This window comes from Augochlora pura, chromosome 4 (assembly GCF_028453695.1).
Source record: "Augochlora pura isolate Apur16 chromosome 4, APUR_v2.2.1, whole genome shotgun sequence".
NCBI lineage: Eukaryota > Metazoa > Arthropoda > Insecta > Hymenoptera > Halictidae > Augochlora > Augochlora pura.
In genome coordinates, this window is record NC_135775.1 from 17575097 (window position 1) to 17590647 (window position 15551).

General features: G+C 33.6%; 1 pseudogene across 1 annotated transcript; it reads left to right on the top strand.

Moving 5' to 3' along the window:
• On the top strand, window positions 1–2203 carry LOC144469266 (cytochrome P450 9e2 pseudogene; annotated as a pseudogene). Its single transcript, XR_013493952.1, has 2 exons — window positions 1–115; window positions 209–2203. The product of XR_013493952.1 is annotated as a cytochrome P450 9e2 pseudogene (transcript).
• Window positions 2204–15551: the final 13348 nt, after the last annotated feature.

Consider the following 15551-nt stretch of genomic DNA (forward strand, 5'->3'; position numbering starts at 1 on the left):
TTGTCTGCATGCGAGATCGTGGGTTCTGTCGAATGACTCAGCTGGTTTCTTTCCGTTCTCGGAACTGCGGCTAATCCAACAGCAGGCCACCGGGAAAACGCAACGATCTGAACACGTATTGCATCCACCATATCTGCCGCCGCGATACTCGGCCATCATTGCTGGTCTTTCATCATTCGATCGCGAAATAATTTTACAATACTTTCAGTCACCGGCCAACACATTCACGATGGACATCTCGATCATGCTATTAATCGCAGTCGCGATGCTATTATTATACCGCTACTTCACCAAAGAAGAGGATCCCTTCAAGAAACACGGCCTGCCCTTGAAAGAGCCGGTTGCACCAGTGCTGGGCAGCACCTGGCCGTCCACGTTGTTCCGGAAATCGTTCGCCGAAATGGTGCAGGAGATCTACAACATGGACCCCAAGGCGAGATACGTTGGCTTGCATCATCGGATGACGCCGGTGATCATGCTACGCGATCCGGAGCTGATAAAGAGCATCGCGGTCAAGCACTTCGACCATTTTCCGGATCATCGTACCTTCAAGAACGCGGACGTCGATCCGTTCTTCTCGAAAAATCTGTTGCTGCTCGAAGGCGAAACATGGAGGGAGGTTCGAGCGCTGATGAGCCCAGCGTTCACGTCCAGCAAGATGAGAACCATGTTCAAGCTGATGTCCGAGTGCGCTGTGAACGTTGCGAATCACCTGACAATGTTACCAGATAATGAAAAGCTGATAGAATTAAAGGACATCTTCACCAGATACGCCAACGACGTTTTCGCAAGCTGCGCCTTCGGGATCAGCATAGATTCGATGGTGGATAGAGACAACAAGTTCCACGTTCTAGGCAAAGAAGCTTTGGACATCCACAGCGGCGGATTCATCAAGTTGTTCACGATGTTCTTCCTTCCCAAGCTGGCCAAAATGCTTGGTTTGAAAGTAATACGAAAAGAGATCGCAGACTTCTTCGAGGAAGTAGTATCAGACAATATTGCGACGAGAGAGCGAACTGGCATCAGTCGGCCAGATTTCATCCAACTGATGATAGAGAACAGAAACAAGCTGGGCCCAGGAAAACAGCTGACCAACCTGGACATAGCTGGAGAGGCTTTTAGTTTCTACTTTGGTGGTTTCGAGACAACATCCAGCCTGTTGTGCTTCGCTGCCCACGAGCTAGCCGTGAACCCGGAGATCCAACAGAGGCTGCAGGAGGAAATCGATCAGGTTTTGAAGGATTCCAATGGCGACGCCTCTTACGAGGCTATCAACGCGTTGAAGTATCTCGACGCGGTGATCAACGAGACCCTGAGATTGTACCCGGTTATACCCATCACTGATCGAGAATGCAAGAAATCGTTCGAATTGCCTCCCGCCTTGCCAGGGCTGAAGCCTTTCAGGGTGGACGAAGGTTGCCACGTCTGGTTCCCGATTTATGGGATCCAACGCGATCCAAAGTATTTCGATCAGCCGGAAAAGTTCGATCCCAACCGGTTCCTCGACAGAGAATCGAATCTGACGAACTCCGGGGTCTATTTGCCGTTCGGGATGGGGCCGAGGATGTGCATCGGGTACCGGTTCGCGACTCTGCAGAGCAGGGTTGCGTTGTTCCACATTCTTAGCCGATGCGAGCTGAAGGTTTCGTCGAAAACACAGATACCCATGAAGTTCGCGAAGGGGGCGTTCCTGAAGGCGGAGAATGGATATTGGTTGGAGGTTCTGCCGAGAAATAATCCACTTGTGTCTCCAATTAATTGAGGGAAGTTGAATTGAAACGCCGCTGTTGCTGCCGCCCTTGCAAACAAAGCGAACTGTTGAAAACGGAGGTCCGTTAACATGGGGAAACTGTTTTGCAGCTGAGTACTTATGGGATATTGAACTTTCGTTATTTTTATTCAATTCGACGAATTTGTTTCTGTTACTTTTCCGTAACGTGTATGTGATTTAGTAAAGATCTTCTGATGCGATCATACTCGTCTGCGTCAAGTTTCTATATTCGTGTGATTATTTATGAATCGTGACTTTTAGAATTATTTACGAATGTCATCAAGTCATGTTATTATTAAATCTAAATATAGCATTTTCGTAGTAAAAATGAAACTAACGCGACGACGATGAACTAAGGCAGCTTGTAATTCGAATACTACAAACGACGAGTGTAAGAATAAATAAATGTTATGCAGATAAATAAGTTTGTTTAACGAAGCTGACATCCATTTTTTAATGTCACATGCCACGATTTCATAACGGTACAGTCATCAGGACATCGAATCTCTTTGGTGACACGAAAGTCGTTACTCAACAAAGATCTTCCGGATAGCCGAAGTTGTTAGGTCACCCCGTAGATTATGAGAAAACCCATTATTATCATAACTGTCACAACTTTCTGCGATAGCATATTGGTTTTTCTATGCCTTTGAAATATAGACGCCAATCTTCGTGGCCGGGACAGTATTTTAAAACTTCCATCATTAATTCAGAATCGGTTATTGTGCACTTGGAATACGGATTTGTTTCAATGTAATATCGTAAATATCGATTTCAATACTCGAACGGAAGACCGGACAATTTAATGAAACTGTACAATTTTATTTCGATCTTACGCGCAAATACAATAGAATCGCGCGATGAGATAAATTAAATATTCAGTTTTCGTTAATCATCATTGCTAGAAAAAATAAAAAATGTAATTTTAACCTAGTCAAAATTTTAACCTAGTTAACATAAATTTTACAAAATGTTGTATATGTTTGCAATGAGCAGTTAGTTATTATTTGCAATGAGTTGGTTAGTTTATCTTGACATTTACGTCAATATTTAAGCAATATTGTCCAACTTAAATGGAAAATTATTTTGATATCTCCATCGCGAGTTCAAAATCAATTAGTTACTATTTGTTCAATAGTCACAACAGATTGTTAACATAACAATGGAAAATTAACTGTATAAACCACGTAATTCTTTGTGAATAAAGTCAGGCAGTGGATCCGCACTTCAATCACTGTTTCAAGTAAAGGAAGATGTCGCTTCAATTTTTAATATCACACATCAGCAATGGAATTACGGGTGTTATATAGCGTCCATAACTGCTCCATCATCGCTTCCATGACATACATACGAATAGAGTAACATCCAACTATCTCGTGACAGGTATGCATGTGTCAATCTCATACACTGTTGCACTCAAGCGTGATAGTATTAAATGCGTGATCTGTAAAACGATTTACCTTGATTCTATTAATTATACTTGTCGGTAAGGCTAGCTCATTAGATCTTGCCTTGAAGGTTTTTTACAATGATACCTTGATATCTTATTTACCACTAGCTTGTAGATATCGATTCTCAAAAATTTTGAACTAAGTTACAATAGATATTACCAGAGCACAACGTCGATAAAATAATAGAACAATATAGTTAACAGAAAACAGATTTGCACGAAGAAAAGACTGTTCAGATCGATAAAAAACATATTAGATCTCGTTTAACTTTCCCCATTTCGAAATATTTTAAAATAAAAATCTACAAAATTTCAACCTGGGATAATTAAAATCGCAAACGAAAATCTTAAGTTTATAATTAATTCAGATCTATTTTCTATTCCGGTTCCGCAGTAATAACTCCAAATGTTAAAGTTGATTTTCCTGTACTGTAAAAATTAATGCTGTCTATTTACAAATGGAAAGGTTAATGTTGAATACAGTATGCAAATGTATTCGATGTTTGTTAGCTAGTCATTAAATTCCAATAAATTGTAGTAACATTAAAATTACATTTGCATACGTGTTCACTAATTCCGCATGGCGCCGGACAATCACCATTCGTCTGCAAAGAGTTCAAATTTCGCCACGTTGATAACAGAGAATTAATGTATTATTAGTAGTTTAGTTTATATATATTTACATGATAATTTTGCTCAGCTTTCAATGCGCAGGCGCTCGTATATTTAAATTAACTTATCCGTGTTTACGGAAAATATAATGCAATAACCGAGGTCGTGAGATCTACTTGTCCTTTTTATTCCCTCGGACAAGGTTAGTCTACTTGCGTATACTTGACGGTCAAGCTAGCTGTACTTGGGTGCAAGAACTGGTTTCTGATTCACCGTTTTGCCAGCTGGGTCACAGTATCCACATTTTTTTCCATTTTTTCATTCATATCTTTCCTTCAGTTCTTGTTTATCTCGTTTATACATCCGTCGGCCGTCTATTAGTGTTGCAGTACAGATATAGAAATTAGTTTTGATAATAACGTATCCAATCAATAATCATTTGATCGATAGATTATGATCTATTATCGTTGTATCTTTAATGTTAATTTTTAATGTTAAAGAATCGGTGCTAAGCAATATTCTCAGATATATCACTGAGACAATATATTTATTATATTTAATAATATATAAATATATATAAAACATATAATATAGTTTTTTAATAAAACTTTATCAGTTACATAAGGTATATAGAGATCCTTAATTAAGATTATCTGTGACAAAAATTAATATAACATAGCTCTTGAAACTGTAGAGGTATTGACACGCTGCTATCGTATATTTTGATGAATCTCGCGAAGAATAACAAAATACTCGAAAACAGAAATAATCACGGCACATGGCGATAACCGGTTTAGGTCAACGACCGGAGTCAGTAATCCCATATACTGTTGCTCAAACATGTTCACGTGCACACGTGCACATCAGTTATCTGTTAATGCTTTTGCAAATTCAGACGATGGTGTATGCGTGTACTTTCACGCACATATTGAAAACCGTGTAATTACAAGTGAATTAAGAACTATATAAATGTTCGTTTTCTAATGAAAATATAAGCGATCTGTGGCACGTATACCTTTAATGGAAGTTCATAACTGTAACCGTCAAGTGATACCAAGTGATAAAACTTATCTAACTAAGAGTACCTAGTGAGCTGGATATCTTCGCACACTGTTTCTCAATTCAATTTACTGTTTTAATCAGTTTAGCAGGAAACGGTGGGTTCGCGTTTCACTTTTTCAACACGATTTCTGTTTTCCTATTATGGTCTGTAGTAATAGGTACTCGAAGGGTTGATAAGCCTTTTATTGTAAATTGTGCGTTAAATCGGCAAACAAATAATTTATATGTACCTTTTCCAGTCTATGATGCTTTTCAATTCAATGGAATGTTACGGTAACATCTTGTACGCGAAAATATTTAATCTTCAGAAGTCAAACATTTCTTTGAATTTATAGAATTTTTATTCTTCTCGATTTTTGTTCTTCTTTTGCATTTGAAATTGATCACTTACTTATGTCACTTTTGAATTCTTAAAATTCTATTAAATGGCAGCAATGTTTAATAGTACCTCAAAGTCGTTATTCGGTTATATGAAGGGTTAGAATAATAAATAAATAGTAAATAGTTAAGGAATCAATTCTTCAGGATCATGTAAAAATGAACGTAATTTCCTTAAAATATGTAATTTCCTTAAAATCTTTTATCTAAGAATTTTATTGAAGAAAAGTGGCGAACTAATATAAAATCAACGAAACCATGGTATTTAATATTAAACGTAAATTTTTAAAGACTAGTGTTAGTCGATAATGTACATTTTTGTGAATAGAAATACATACGAGATTTTCTCTACTACGATTTTCTTTCTAATTGCACTTGGAGTTCAAACTTGACCTACTTTATAAAGTTATCTCGTATACCTACTTCGGCACATGGACTGGAATCCTTGGAGTATTTAACATAAGAATAGAAGTGTAGTCAGAGGAGAGGGGATGGGGTAGATGAATGGCAGTGACGCATGCTATACTGTTCCGCGATTGATTCTATTTTTACACAGGAATACAGTTTCTCTATTTATAGGGTGTGCCTTGTGTTCAACGTTCAAATTGTGCAAATATAACCGGCGTGTCTAAATAAGAAAAAAATAACACGTGGATCCAAGTTGCTTGCAGCTTTTTTAAGAAATTTCAGCAAGCGGTATATACAATATATAAAACATTATATATTGTATGAAAAAATGTTTCAAACAAAATTTGTTTGGCATAAAGAGTGGCCTACAAGGAAACTATTAATTTTTTTCTACGTTCCTCTTTTGTCAAGTTATCAGAGTTACCTTGAATTATTTAACAATTTATTAGCTATGCAATTTATTAATAAAGTATAGGGTATTAATATTAGGGTAATAATATTAAGGATAGGGTTTCGATTAGAAATTGTTAACTTGTGTCCTTTATACTAAATCTCTTTCGTTCGAAACATTTCTTACGTAACTTATTGTTTACAAGAAAAATTAATTTGAAAGAGTTTAATGACTCATATAATGTACAGTGTATTATAAAAATTCTTCTGCAGTAGTTTAATCTGTATTGTACGATGTATCTTACTGTTCGAAATTATTGAGAATTTATGAAAGTACTCGCAAAATTTTTGATACGGCTAATATGTTTGACAAGATAAAACAGGATAATATTAATCTTCGCAGACAAATAAATTACACTTGAGATTCATAGATAACAATCTTGCAGTTCTAAGAAAAGTGACGTAATAACTTCAGATAGCAAATATAACTCGTGCAAACAAATTAGTCACTTATGTTTTACCTTGTATCACACTAATTACGATTCCGCTATTATTTCAATTACATCTCATTTTTTCCCTTAAACTAAAAAATCTTTAAAGAAATGATTAGTGTATGCATATTATTTTTCTGATTTACATCCATGTAATAAAATAAACTAATAAAATAACAAAGTTTATGACACACTTTTTAACTAACATATAGATATATTTGAAGTTGGACGATGTTAACAATGATAAAAATTGAAAATGATTATCATCTGAAATATTTAAAGTTAAGCTGCTGCCTCGAAAACTTTAATGTTGCAGTCGCGTTTTTATGATTTTGTGATTTTGAAAGTGAATTTTATGAATTTGTAAGAATAAAATTTCAGACGATGAAAATGTTAAAAGAATCTAATAACACGCACGTATTATTTACAGCACGATACAGTTATTTAAAAAAGAAGGAAGAAATTTATACTTGACTTATATTTGTTGCAATCGATGGAGATCATTAGCATTTTGCAAAAAGACATTCGCGATCTTATCATGATCCAGCAATAAGTGTAACAAATGACGACAACACTTTAAGGCATATCGATGTTTTTGTGTTAAACATCTCAAAATCATTAACTTATTTTTATTATTATTAGTAGTAGTAGTAATATTTTATTAATTAAATCAACATGATAATGTTACAAGAAACATGCTATAAAAAGATTATTATCATTTACTTCTCTGACTTTTGTGTTAACGTGGACACAAAAATTGTATCTCACAGTGCGCTATTGTTGTTATTACAACAATAATAATTGTCAATTGTAGATATTTGCAATGTAAATTCTGCTTTATTCTGTTAAATGAAATAATTTATCAAAAAAAAACAAACAAACTCATTTCAATGTTACCAGTGATCGTTGACTGTAATCATCTGGTGAGATCAGCTGCGCTGATTATGCGAAACGCACGTGCCGCTCCGATCGCAGCCTCGGTATTAACCGAGCGTACGTATCTTGACCGTGGCCGTGACCATGATTTAACCTTCAATGTCTTGACGGCGAAGAAATGCGCGGATTGAATGAAAGACAATGTACAGCGATCTCTGTTTCTGTAACTATCATAAATAGACTATGGCTTAGAACATCCTACGGAGATGCCAGAAGGGCAAAGGGTTTGTTTCAAATTTTTAGAGTAGCAATATTTATGTTCATTACTAGACTGTGAATGTTTAGGTTAAAGATCTAAGTATTAAAAATTGACTGCATCAATTGCAAAATGTAGAAACCAACTAGCAAGTTCATTCTTCCTTAAATCATCTTAATATATTGATAACAATACATTGACGTTCTAAGACACTTTTATTTTATAGACTATTATAAATTGTATTTCTCCATTTTAGTAGTGCATAAAATATTTATATTATATTTGTAAGTGCATAATATCTGCAATCAATTTATCACTCATTTCCGTAACAGTTATACAAAGTTTTACCGATTGTTTGATTTTGTCAGTGTGTTTCGCGGACGCTATTTTCTGGACCGCTGCCATGGTTAAATATTAATAACGCCTCGTGGAAATGAATTTAGAGTATAAGATTCAACGATGGATAAATATATTACTTGAAACTTTATAAATATGATAGAAATTAGCGTTTAATCGTGATGCCTTCATAATCTTGTCATTTTCGCTTCTCATCGCGATCTGTCGATTTCGGTTGCCTTATATTCATCAACAATGTGGGTTTGTCCTGATTGATTATATACAAAGTTGTACAGTCGAACGTTTCAATCAGTTCACTGGTGCATCTGAAATCGTCTTAATTGCAGGAATAAGAAACCGTCCGTGAAAGTATCGTCTTATTATCACGTGTGGCTAATCTCATACATTATTCTCGAAGTATCTTCGTTCAGGTCTGTCGCACGTGATGTCGGTACGGCTGGGTCGTGGTCGTGATTGCCGGTGGTCGTAAGTGGTTTGGCGGATACGTCATCTAATCACACGTTAAGGCCTCGCTGAACCTCAACAGTAGATACAACTAAGGGAAAAAAGTTATGCAAATCTAATTGCCAATAGGTTATGATGAAACGCGATGTGCGAACGAAATGGTAGTAGCACACCTGGGAAAAGGTTGATGCAATACTGTAAGGTAACAAATCAGCAGTTAATGTGTTTGCGCGAGCTCTCTTCGCTACCTGACGTTTTCTAAGACAAGATAATCCACATGACTCACAAATATAAGATTGATATCGATCGAAAGTTTAATTGATTGTTCTGCAGAATTGAACTGCTCTTTAATTGAGAAAAAGATCTTATCAATCAGACTTACTTATCTTTTCTAGTGACATCATTTCCTGTCCGTTTGTGTCAATTGTTCAGAGACATATTGTTTATTTATAAGGTAATGGAAAGTTGTAAGCGCTTTGAAATCTGATACAATATATGCTTGAATAAAGAATCATTTTCCATAAAAGCAAGTCTGTGGTTTCAATAATCTTGCAACGGAGAATTAAAAACAGAATATGATCGATGGTGGTATGTTTAGCATTAATAAACATATTGCTGGATCGAATAATTTCATCTGAAATAACTTATTGGTTATATGTAGACTGCGGATTGTTATGTAAAATGAAGGTTTTGTTCGTAAACTGTAACAGATAGGAAAAACATAAAAATGTCACTTTTTGTTGAATAATTTTAGCGAGTTGTAAATACCTCATACGTAATCTTAAGTAATAACAATCTGTTTTTATCATAAATGCATAAATTCCACTGACTAGTTATAAATGATGCATATGTTTTAAGCAGTAATAATATTTCCCAATGAAATCCAGAGGAGTATAAATTCACTTGATAATTTAACCACACTGCAATGTGGTAGACTAAGAATTTTATGCAAATCCTCTTTCTCATAATTTGTTTCATAAAAATAATAATAAAGGTAGAATAAAAATAAAAGTAGAGTAAGAAATGAAAATAGATAGAATTAGATAAACTCACATTAATAAAATGCAACATATAACAATAAATTGTATTCTCTACGTACTCTAAACGGGAAACTAAAATTCTTAGTTAATAATCACGTTTACTTGCATTTTACAAACTCGTATATACCATAAGTGTGTGAAGTACCACAGTCAAGAGCTAGGTGCTGGTAATAGTACATAACGTGTTATACATATAAGGTGTTCAAATGTTGACATTGTCAATTGAGGGATGCGCGATTACACTCGAACTCCTGAATTGGCCGAAATGGGCGTGTGGGTAGAGATGGCGTCTTGCTAACTATATTACATGAATGTGACTGCAATTTTGAATAAATAACAGGAAACGTGCCATCTCCATGAAATCTAATTCACAACATGCGACTCTAAAATTTACGGGCAACGCTGTTTATCAAAGACACTATTTTTCCTAACAATAAATTGATAATGATTTTAAATAATTAGACGATGTACCCAAAGTTTAAAAACTGTCATTTACATAAAAAGTATCAATTAATTAATTTTTACACATGCTTGCATATGGTTCATAATAAAGACCTAAAATTAGGTAGAAAATATAGTTGACAACGTCAACGAATAAAATTATAGTCGATTTTAAGTTTACTCAATTATAGTTTCGTAAGAAAGATCCACCCTCCGAGTGTTAAATATTAAATTTGAAGATATACTTGATCCAATAATTTTTTAACGATGTGCTTTCGATATTGTATAACCGAGGCTCGAGAAAGAAGCAAACACAACCGCTTTCGCATAATTTGTTTGTTAATTACAGTTCTTTGTAACTACAATCTTTTCAATAGGAGATTGATATAGTTACAATAAGTGTCCACTTTATCATTGAGGTGAAGGCTGAGGTAATAGGGTTGAAGTGGACACAGTTGTTACTATTTCAGGTATCTTCATCCGAAAAACGCACGATATGCTGGCTTATATAAAAATCCAAGACAATTGGATAGTCACAGCTTAGTAGAGCTTACACGTGCCTGTTTCTTTATCTGTGAAAGTTTTTCCAATCATTAACTTCACAGTTCAACCTCAGTACAATACTATTTATAGGTTCATACCGACTCTATATAATAAAATTGTAACAATCATATAATAATTATGATAATAAAAAATTATAATAATATAATAATGAATTATAATAATATTAAAATTATATTAATATATAAATTATTATAATATTATTAAAAAAAAAAGATTTCCTTCTTCCAAGTCATTGATGCAACATACATTGCAGAAAATCATTAGGGAAGCTTACAGAAAGATTTTCGTAACACTATTATTATTTTGGAAACTTATTAAAAAGTGAATTACGAAACTATTTTGTAATTTACGGAATTATCAAATTTAGACTGCAATATCTTAAGAACAATAATTTAGGCTTTTATTCAATCTTTTGAAACATGCATACACGACTCGCGGGACGTATATAATCAGTAGAATAATGGCGATTTTTTATACTATAAGATATCGTTGTCAGATAACATTGATAACCTGGGATATTCCGGCCATGCTATCTAATTTGTATGAATCAATACTGACTAATAATTTCCTTTCAAAAATAAATAGATAACGGAATCTGTGATATACGCATTTGACGTTGCGGTATGAATTGAATTTACAGATAAGAATTTACTGTATAGCGTTAAAGCAAAGACATTTTTGCTCATCCATAATGCTTGATGATGTAATTTTTCCGATTCAAGGAACCGGTGATACGATTAGATCGATTAGATAAATAATATCAATGAGGACATCATTGATCGGAGCATGATGCAAATATCATCTATTGCGTCTCAAGTTCGCTTAATATGTTTGCCGTGTACAAACGGGGCGCAGGAAAGTAAATAAGCTATAATCCGGGAAATTTGGATTCAACGTGTGAGGTTTGCATGGAACTGGTATAAACTCTGTTATAACTAAAATAAGTTTTCGTCTGGTTCGTTTCCACCACAAATACCATATCGTTTTATAACGATTTCTACGGGATATAAATTTGTTTTCACCTGGGAAATCTAATATTAAAGCAGAATAATGCAAACTGATTAATTCAAAGAATTTTTGACGAAATTATTAATAAATAATAAATTTTAATTAACAAAAGTTAGTCTAGTAAGAAAGTAATGTGTGGAGAAGCCTAATGTCTAATAAAGTTAGTATTCTTTCATAAAGTAATATTTTTATTAATCCTTTTTAACAACATATTTGTATTAAAATTTCACGTCGCTCTTTGAGAAAATATTCAGAAACTTTTTATTTTAGATTGATTGCCTAAAGAGCAAAAGATTAATCGGTCGAAAATATTAAATAATATAAGTACTCTACTTGACTCTAATAAAAAGTTGATATAAATACAACGATATACAAAGTATTTTCTAATCAATGATTTCATCGGACGAAACTGGTAAAATTTTTGACGTATAAATCACAAACCATTTATTTCGCATTAATAGAGGACAAGCAAATACTATCGTACAGCTTAACATTTCGATTTTAATTCCATTAAAGGAAATATTTTAATTATGCAAATTATAGAGAATATCGGCGTGTCAGTCAAAGTGTTAATTTGATTAATTCCTCATGTTTCTAATGGTGAAGTATTTGTATGTGACATGATGAAATAATTGTATCTTGCTGGTAGCTCCTGGTGCAACAAACGTCCCGCTTGATGAAAGAAACCGGTAGCAAATACCTTTCTCCGTGGTCGTCATATTTTCCGCAATCCGAACGGTATTTGCTTCGCGCAGGATGAAACGCTTCCGGTCACTGTTGCATCACGGCGTGCTATCACATTTTTCGTACAACGTCTATCAGTCACGAGCATATAATAATTATAATAAACTGCGTGTCTTCGGACGAACGTCGATATTGGGAATTTAAATTCCTGTCACTCAATAATGATTGAACATCGTTGCGTCATGCCGTTGATTGTTGTGTCGGAATGCATTGCATGCCAGAAAAATAAGCTGCATCAAAGACAGCAGGCTGCACTTTGAAATACGAGCTGGTCGTCGCGCAATAACAAAAAATATAACGAAAAATATTGCGTTCAACGTTCTCGCGATATTAAATTTGATCAACGTAATAATAAACGAATGAAACAGCGTATTGGACATTCCATAGATTCAACGAAGCACGAACATTGATAAAAACATTATATATGTTTAAAAAGTGTACGGTATGTTCTACTGTTAAATTTGGAAATTTTATTTCAAATTGTATAAATAGATCCGAATAATACATTTTATTTTGTGCATAAATACTGAATTGTTTTATGTGTACTGTGGACTAATTTACAGTCTGGATTATTCTAATTAGTTAGAATATTAGATCATTCAGAGCATTTTATACGATACTTAACTTGATGCGTTTTGTTAAACGCAAACGGATCTAGATAATATTATAAGTTCTTTTGTTAATATATCACTTCTGTTTGCAATTTATTTCGGCTATTAGGAAACATTGAAAATATTTTGAGTGTATTCTATGTACGAATAATGAAAATGTGATCGTTTGCTATAAAACATTCATTTTCACCATATTTAGTAAAATTCGTAAGAAATCGCATTTTGCGACGAAAATAGTGAAGATTTTATTAAGCTTTTTACAACGCTTTTCTATCTGCATCTTTAACACGTCCAAGTCATATGTCAAGCCAGATACGCGTTTGACTATTATATTTAATACTTTGCACTATGATTTTATATGTGTAATAGAAGAACCGAGTACTATTACGATTTTGGGATATGAAAAACATTCTTACTTCGTAGATCATGTATGAAATTTTTATCACGAGTCTCACTCGTTACAGTGTAACATATTATTTAATAATTCCGTAATTATATATGTATATGCAAAACGATGATATTTCTCTTTGGTATTTCTTCTCTAAATAGATTGTAAAGTTTCACATATGGATACGATTTAATTGCCAATAGGAAACGTGCTTTTCTGCAGAGTTAATACATATATTCTGTTGTAGCAATATGTATATATTTAAATTATTATATTAATAACTATAATAATATATTATAATTATTAATAATAATATATTCATTCAATTATATGTTTATTAACATAAATATACAGAAAAATGAGTTGCCAATATTCACTATTTGTTAGCAAACTCCGCTATAAAGGCCTCCTTGTGCATCGTGCAATGATTTAATTTTTCAATGAAGAAAATAATTTTTCTTTGAAGAAAATCCTCAGTTTACAAAAGTAGATGTAGAGCTTTCTGGCCAGCTGTATGCATCATTCCTTCCAGATAATGAACGAGATGCCATTTCCTCTATCTTGTTATGAACAAATAAAGGAAACATGAGTAAACTATCTGCGACCGACAGTAATACAGATAGCCACCATTGATTATGAGGCAACGAAGAAAGAGTATCGAGCCAACTGGTACATCCCCTCCGAAATAGATAGGTCGTGACAAGCTTATCGTCACGGTATTTAATCGAAATTATTTAGAATATTTATCACTGTCATATAGTTATTGATACTTTCTTTGTTTACTGTTGTCTCGTTACTATTATATCGTCGTTTAGTTAACTACTTATTTTATATATACATATATTATTTATTATATGTTATGCGCACTGTTAGACACTAATTACGCACCCAATTTTACCTATATTTTGAAAATATATTGATTAATGTGAATGGTTTTATCTAGGTAATTCTAGGACAGTCTATTCTGATTGTCTATTGACTTTTAATTTAAAAAAGTATTCGAATTCTTTGCAATTTTTCCTTACTTAAACTTGCACGCTTAGAAATTAACTATAACGTTCAATTTTATACTCTTGCACTTACATATCTTCCGGCTATTTACTGACATGTTAATACAACGTCGTTGTAATTGCGTTACGTAAATATTTTTCTTCGCACCTTCATAATTAGAATATGAATTACTGTGTGGCACAATATACGTAGCTTGTTAGTAAAAATTCGGGTTGCTGTGGTTAGATAAGATATCATGTCTCCTGTTAAATAATTGTTTGAGTTTAGTACAGAAAATGCACTATCAAATCACATAAATTAAAGTGGCAGGTATCAACTACTTTTGATGTCATATAGATATTGCGTCTTCATAATTAATCTTAATCTTAATCTCATATGAAAGCACCCCATTGAGACATTAAACCTTTTATACTTCTAATACTGTTTTTGTATTCTTCTATTCTAAAAATTAACAATTTCTCACTTGCCACAAGTTATCCAAAGTCATCGAATTATATGAAAATAATGGCAACACTTCTCGACTCTTTTAAACGTAGCGTGCAGTAACATATGAAAACACGAAAGAATAAATATAAAAGACGAAAATCGAAACAAGATAAGTCAATGTTTTAGGTGAAATAAATGTTTAGAAATCAAATAAAACGCAATCGGTGCAAAAATATTTGTACTCTTTTTAAAAAGGAATATTTATTCACGATTCAGCCAAGATATATAAATTCTCTCGGAATGTTGGAATATTAGGACGGTTGGTATACTAGAGAGTGACTAACAAATTATTTTCAAAAATCTCAGTTCATTGATTTGATACAAAAACAAGAATAAATGATGTCTTTTTAAACTTCTTCATCTGAACACACAAAGAAAATTTAAACAATCCATTTTGCAGATCTTCCCCAAACATACGAGATACATGCTGAGAATATTATTGAAATCGATTAACATTTAGTAAAGTTGCAATCACTGACAAATGAAAAAATTACGTTCTTGCTTGAAATTCGAGAAAAGTTTCAATTTTTACGAAGTTCAAATGATAATCTACGTCAACGAAGTCATTTCATTTCAATGAAGTACGTTTTTAATACTGTATCGTACGTATCGTGGATTTCAGATAACGAGCGTAATGTCGATAACTTTATCTTATTATGGAGATGGAACACAACACACACACATTGAGTTATGCGTTATTCGAAGAGGTGGGAACGCGGTAAAAGATTCGCGAAGCGGATGAATGATGTCAGTCGCTCTACAG